The sequence below is a fragment of the Pholis gunnellus genome (genome assembly GCF_910591455.1).
Source record: "Pholis gunnellus genome assembly, chromosome: 9".
Lineage (NCBI taxonomy): Eukaryota > Metazoa > Chordata > Actinopteri > Perciformes > Pholidae > Pholis > Pholis gunnellus.
Genome location: NC_136535.1, coordinates 24059562 through 24067031, shown reverse-complemented (window position 1 = coordinate 24067031; position 7470 = coordinate 24059562). Strand labels below are relative to the sequence as shown.

At 42.9% G+C, this 7470-nt stretch overlaps 1 protein-coding gene across 1 annotated transcript in view; it reads left to right on the top strand.

The window, feature by feature from the left end:
* The first annotated feature begins 4701 nt into the window (after positions 1-4701).
* The window catches only part of LOC306700839 (SPRY domain-containing SOCS box protein 4-like), a 34696-nt gene continuing 31927 nt past the window's right edge, over positions 4702-7470 (top strand). The window contains exon 1 of the mRNA XM_079165964.1: positions 4702-4980. The gene's annotated coding sequence lies outside the window, so the exon portion shown is untranslated. The remainder of the gene's footprint in view (positions 4981-7470) is intronic.

The window sequence follows — 7470 nt, the reverse complement described above, 5'->3', positions numbered from 1 at the left end:
CAAATAAAAATAAATATTAAGAAAAAAAATGACTTCTTAAGTCTCAATGACAAATAAAGAAACATTGTTAGTCCATCATGCAGACGCAGTGACGGCCTTGTCTTCATCAATGATAAAGATATGCGACATGTTCATGCACGCGTCGTGCTGCACGTTCATGCTCCCACAAAACAGTGACCGTGTGTGCTGAACAATGCGTTCTCCCTCCAGCAGCTGGATTTACAGTCGATCCTTCCAACCAGCAGGTGGAAGTGTTGGCCCGGGTACGACTTCCTCTCTGGCCCGCCGTCAGCTCAGTGGAGCAGACGCTGAGAGACGACAGCCTGCTGCTGCCTCCGTCCTCGCGCCAAAAGATGGGAGCGCTCAAATAAAAATAGAATCGTTTTACTGGATTCTGCAGCTCACGCATGAAATGAGGCAGACGGCGATACGTGTCGCCAACTAAAGCAGAACATAAACAAATTGCAAAAAGATGCCAGATGAATGATGGTATACAAAACACACACACACACACACACACACACACACACACCTAATTCACAGCTCATGTCCTGGCCTGAACAGCATCACATCATCCCATGAGCTCCAGCAGGAACCGGCCACACATGTATTCTGTCAGACTGAAAAGGAAGGGAGGGTCGTGTTCCCAAAATCCACGCTCCTGCAATTCTGACAGCAACACCAGTGTCCTTGGAATAATACAAAGTGCTGCGGGGTGTTTGCCTCATTATTCTTTTTTTTATTGACATTGTGAGACGAGAGCAACAGAGCTGGTGGAGCCGGTGGAGCCGGTAGTGACTGGCCCCTCGTTTACCTCTGAACTGGGGTGGAAGAGACAGAACAAGGCTGTTTTTTGTTTCGTTTCCTTTTGACAGGCTTCTGGCTCGCTGTCGTGGTGTTTTTCTGTTTCTGTTAATCCTGAAAAAAGAAGGAATCTGGGCACTAATCTGTATTTGGGTTATGTGTAAAGATTAAAGTCTTTTTTTTTCAGTTTTATCACATACTTCAAGCTTTTCTTCTTCTTGTTTCTGGCCTCTTCTCTGAAGCCCATTGCTTTGGCTCTCACTTTCCAATTTCCACTTCCACTGGAGTGATTCCTCATTTCTGAGGTATTTCAGAGGAAGCTGTTCTTAAAGGGGCACTACGTCTATTCATTACTGCCTTCATTGGGACACGCAAGAGACGGTTTGAAAGAGCGGTTAAAAGTGAGCCAGCTCCAAAAAACACTTCATTTCCCATAATGCAGTTTATTAGCATCTTTACCGTTGTCATTCAAAGTTTACGCCCAAGTTCTTAACACAGGCTTTCTGTATGAAAATGTTTGAATTTGAAGTCTAAAGACAAATTCTTATGTTTTTATACTTGAAAAGGTGCAGAGAAATATATATATATATATATATATAGCCTACACGTTTTCCAAGTTTTAATCGTCATCTTTAACTCTAGGGCAAATACATTACAATCAAGTAAAACATTTGAGCTAACACGTTAGCTTGTGGCCACTGCAGCAGGTGACAATTTATATTTCTAAATGCTAAAAGCTAATGGATGATTGTTAGTTGTTGTAATTTATCTTTCTTTTTGGTGATCCAAGACCTGAATCTTAATCTTCTTCTTTCTGTTTTTGTCCTTCACTCTTGAATTTGTGTTACTATAATCACCTGTGTGCGGTAAGAAGGCTGCAGCAGAGCATAGCGGCTCTGTGAGGTCGTACTCATACTGCACTCATGTCATAATTGTGAGCAGTCGAGTGGGGAAAAAACATTCACGTCAGCCTACGAGTTGGAATTGTAATTCCAAGTTGGAGATATCAGGGATTTGGCAAAAAGAACTACAGTGTCAAGTGTCGAAAGACCACTGGCAACATGGCTGCTGCACCTCCATTGCTGGGAGTCACATCAAATTTGTGAAAGTCCTGTGTTGTTGAGATACTGCACCAAAATGGTGGGTTAGTTGACCAACATACATTGCCGTGCCATTAGCGTGGCTAAAATAATACCAATCCATCCATCCAATACCTGTTAGCGCTTATCCTCTTACGGGGTTGCAGAGGGTCTGGAGACGTCACATTGGACGAGAGGTGGACTTCATTCTGACCAATCACACTCACATTCACACCTATGGGCGGTTTAGAATCAACAGTTAACCTAACCTGCATGTCTTTGGACTGTGGAAGAAAATCCACGCTGGGAAGAGCATGCGAACTCCACACAGAAGGGGTCCAAAGGTGTAAATATAAGAAGATAAATAATATATTCTATAAACACAGTACAATATTGATCACGACTAGATAGAGAAAGAATGAAAATGTGTCAGTCTAGTGACTTTGGGCTGAACATGTTATTTAAAATGCACAAAACACATGATCACACTTAACTTTGGCTTTGTTGGAACCCCCACTGTGATCAGCTGTGAGAAGCTCACTGGCTCGGGTGAACTCAGGGACACATCTCTGCAGCACGCACACACACACACACACACACACACACACACACACACACACACAAACAAATCACCTACATATGGGAGGCAAAGTGAACGGAAGTTCAGCCAAGTCGAGACAAAGTACTCCCGTTTCATTGCCTAACAAGCAGAAATCCTCATGATGATTCAGTGACATTGTTCAACTGTCAGTTGGCTATTATGACCGGTGTTACACCCCAACCGGTCCGGGGAGAGAGAGAGAGACAGACCCACGGGACGAAGAAGACACAACGAGTAAGGACAGGACGGAGATACATTCAGGGAATTGGGAGGGAGATAGAGACAAAAGGGGGGAAAAGGATGGTATAGATGCAGCGGGTAGCGAGGCAGAAGACATAATGAAGAGGCTCAGAATGAAAACATCTGATGCAAAGTGTCTGTCGGAGGGACTTGGGGAGGATGGTGAGAACAGCTCTCTCTCTGTAGTCACTGAAAAGCAGGTAGACAGGCAGACACATCCTAACTCTCACTCAGACTGTAGCTTGCTCTTACACAACACTCAATACACTGCACGCATGCACACACACACACACACACACACACACACACACACACACACGCAGACACACAGCATGGGAGCTCTGAGTCATGTTCAGTTGGAGCCGTCTCTGTTTCACCGAGATCAACTTTTCTAACTGTATGAGTAACAGACATTTTGCCGTCTGTAGTGACAGCAAGTCCACGACATTTAAAAAGGAATACTGTGAACAACTAAAGACTGTTTAGCTTAGCTTAGCATAAAGACTGGAAACAGAGGGAAACAGCTAGCCTGGCCCCTGTCCATGGAGGTAACAACCTGCCTCTACCGGCACCTCTGAAGCTCATTGATCAACTCATTTGACTCCCTGCAAGAACATGAATAGGTGCATTTGACTCCCTTATCCCTTCCCTTTATGACTCACTGAAGGAGTGGAGAAAATCAACTTGAAGTGTTTTTTTGTGCGAGTGGTGATCCCTGCTGTGTTAAACCCATCCACTTCAATCCTCCGGTTCTCTTTGTAATTGATTCGAGGCCAGCTGCTCGGGGAGCTGATGGTCTAGTTTGCACAATGAGCCTAATTTCATCCAGGCCCATATTATTAATACTACCAGAGCCCGCATTGCTCATAATTAAAAAAAAATCTGCTGTTGGATGCCGTGTACAGGTGTGATACAAACACAATGTGCCCCTTGATTGGACAAGGGGCAAAACCGACAACCTTGAAACACTGGATGTTCATCAGATCACCACTCAACTGTGTGCATTGCATTGTGGTAACAGTGAAGCCATATGAGCTCTAACTGACAAAACCCCCGGTGTTAATCCCATAATGATGAGCTTGTGTTTGTGGTGAGTGGCATTAGATGCGTGTTTACCCATTAGCTTGGATTTAATCCATAAATCCAGCTGCTCCCACTCAGTGACTCTTCAATATTGAACATGAATTAAATTAAAACGTAAAGATAAAAAATATGCACATTAATCAAGGACATGTGGAATAAAATTGCAAGATATCTCCAAGATATGCTTTTTTATTCATGTATATATTTTTTCATATACTTTTAATCAACATGAAAAATAGAATCAGTGTGTAATGGAAAGTAATGCACTTGTTTTCCAAATATTAACTTGCTATATGATGGAAGAGCATTTCTGCAACTGTTATGAAAAGAAATAAAGATCCTGTAAGTCATTATAATAATAAAACTTAGCATCTCATAATTATGACTTACTAGATACAATAAGTCATACATATGACATGCTGAGTCATTATTTGACATACTATAAAAGACATTACCTTCAAACGCAAGAACATAAACTACAAACGGCAGCAGACAGGTCGTGATGAAGCTCAGAATAAAACTATGCAAGGCATGAGGTGGCCTCCACCCTGCGTCAAGTTCCTGCAAAGCTAGCATCTTACAGGAAGTTAAGGGATTTTCTTACAAAATAAAAGCATGACATTTGCCACGTTTAGGGGTAAAATAGCTTTCAGCAACACGAAAACACAAAAAAACGTGAAACAACGTCACACTCTAGTATTATATAATAAAAACACAATGTGAAAATGGTGTTTTGTTACAAAAGTGTTTCTTTTTACGGACGTCGTGATCGGAAACAGTGTTTGTTATTCCGGCTAACTTGACACCAGTCACCTTTTCTTGATCCCGACCCTCCAGCCAATCAGCGGCTGTCAGAGACGCACGAGCGGTGATAACATCCACGGAACAGGCTGCGGGCAGGAGGAACAAAGAAGAAAAGCCGCCCGTGTGCGCTGTAGCAAAAACGTCTTTTCACTCCGGTAACGCGGACACATTTCCAGGTTTTTGTGCATTACTTTAAACACTGACCATCAACTGGGCGGTTGGCACTCTTCGTCCTGCGCACTGGTTGTTGTTTTTGTCCGCTGAGGAAAGAGGAAACTTCGTCGTCGTGAGAGGGTTTTTTGTCGGGTCGTCTTTCTCGAAACCTTTTCTTCCTTTTGGACACGCTGGTTTTGGAAGAGGTGCCGTGCGGTGAGTTAATGTCTTCTCTTCCGTTAAACAACCTAAAAAAAAAAAGAATCGTGACTGTGTTGTGTTGTCGCTTACAAGCAGACAACTCCTGTTTCAAACTTTCCTCTTTTTAACTCTGTTAAATATTGTGTTCATTTAGTGCTTCATTCCTCTTTGACAAATACAAAAACACTCAAAGGTGACCTATAAGCAAAGGGGATTTGGTGACCACATACAAGGAAAAATGTTCAAACTCGTCGCTTATTTTCTTTATTTGAAACAATGTAACTTGTTGACTTGTTCTGTCACGCTCTGAACTGAACAGGTAGGACTGGTGCTGCAGCAACGGGCATGAGTCAAATAAAAAAAAAGGCATTTTTATTGTCATACTAATTGCTTTTTTTGGAAGTCATTCACGCGCCGTAAACCTCGAGAAGACGCATTAGAGACATTCATCTTCCCAGGTGGTTGCTTTTAATGATTTCAATGGCAAAAAAACATTCTTGGCTCGCACGCGGCAATATACCTGCTGTTGTAGACCAGAGAGCTGCCTTTTTAAAGGCAGGCTTATATTTTGGATAAATAAATGGCAGTTTTCCCTTGAATTAATTCCCCCTTTCATGTCCTGGGGAAACTAACAAAAAATAGAGACATGCTTTTGTTACCTGCATTTTAAGTTGCTTATATTTTCTGGAGTTTTCGACCAAGCAGGGGCTGGCAGCTCCTTTTTCTTTTTTTTCTCCCCCTGATCTAAATGAACTCTGAGCACAAAGGCTTACATTATTCCAGGTGAGCAAACAAGGCGCCCTGCTGCCCCTGGAAGCGGTAGAAAGTGGACTATTTGACCATTTCTCTTTGCAGCGTTTGCCGGCTGATTGAAAGGGCTAAATGCGTTTCCTGTAAACCACACCATCTGCTTTGCCCTGCTGGGCATCGGCAGGCTGCTGTCCAGAGAGAGTCATGAGAGAGATCTGTGTGGGTGGAGCAGCAGCAGATGGGTGAGATGGAGGACATCAGCTGGCTGATGTGGTGGCCACTGTTTGGGTGGTTTTTTGTCTGGTGTTCAGTTGCAGGTTTTTTTTGCAGACGACTCCATCACACTTGGCTCTGCAAAATGGTTTAAATGTTAATTAGCGTGCTCATACTGTTGAAGGGTTAAATGCTCCCGTCCTGGAGGATCTATTGACCCCCCTGCACTCTATTCCCCACCAGCTGGGGTTTGACCCTGTGACCACTGACACCGGATGACCTCGCTGTTGCCACCAGGGTGGGTGGCATGAATGTGCCCGGCTTCACAGTATTCAGAGGTCAACAGTGGAGAGCTCTGCTGTTTAGGTCCAGAGTCCACCAGGAAGCCAAATACAAGGGGCGTTGGTCACGAGCACAGGGTTGGACCAATGCTTTGATTTTCACCTGGACCTGGTTGTGTTTTTATTTAAATATTTGCTTTGATAAAAACAAATCTTATCGTTGTGTCATTTGACACAAGACTCTTTATTCACCAGCTTCTCAAATCATTTTAACTGCACCGAAGTCAGTGTACTCTAAATGTCATCTGTGGCTATTTACACGAAAACGCACAATGTGAAAGATTAGGAAATGAATGTATTTTTTTATTCAAGCAGTAGCTCTGCACTGTTGGTGGTACTGGGATGATGTGACTGCCGTGCTCACAACATCACTGTCAGGATATTTGGTGATTTTATGTTAGCAAAGTAGCAAATCGGTTGTAATGACAGCTGTGGGTGACGACTGCTATCAGCCTTCAGCCTCCCTGCTGCTGTCACAAACTCAGCCCTAACATTGATCATGAAAACATGCTTTCTGCTCTAGATGGGAGATCATTATTTCCACTGCTTGATTGAAGTTTTTACCACCAAGATGCTGCACTTTATTTATTTATTTTTAAATCACACACTCTGACCTGCTAATATGACGTTACCTTCTGATTAAAGCAGCTCATTTATCTTTATTGTTTTGCTTCATCGGTTCTTAAAATCGAGTAATTGCTTCTGCTCTATCCCGTTTATATCTCTAGCTAAGAGGTTCACATGCAAGGTCTTTTATGGGCCGTCTCGTATGACGTGAATACACCAGTTGACTGATGACAAAAGCAATTTTTATTTTTTTTAGTGCATTCAAAACAAGCGGCAACATCCGGTTCTGACAAGTGAAGTCGATGTGGAAGTGTCTTCAACCTGCATTCTCTCTAATGTCCACCAGGGGGCGACTCCTCTGGTTGTATAGAAGTCTATGAGAAAATGACTCTACTTCTCTCTTGATTTATTACCTCAGTAAACATTGTAAACATGAGTTTATGGTCTCAATCTCTAGTTTCAAGTCTCCTTCAATACAGCATGATGTTCATTTAGTAAATGATGGTTAATTTAGAGTCAAACAGACCATAAAGCAGGGGATGCTTTAGGGCGGGGCTACCTTCCACCGCCTTTCATTGGTTGCAAAAAAGCCAAGATGGCGACGGCCAAATCGCCAAACTCGAAGCTTTAAAAC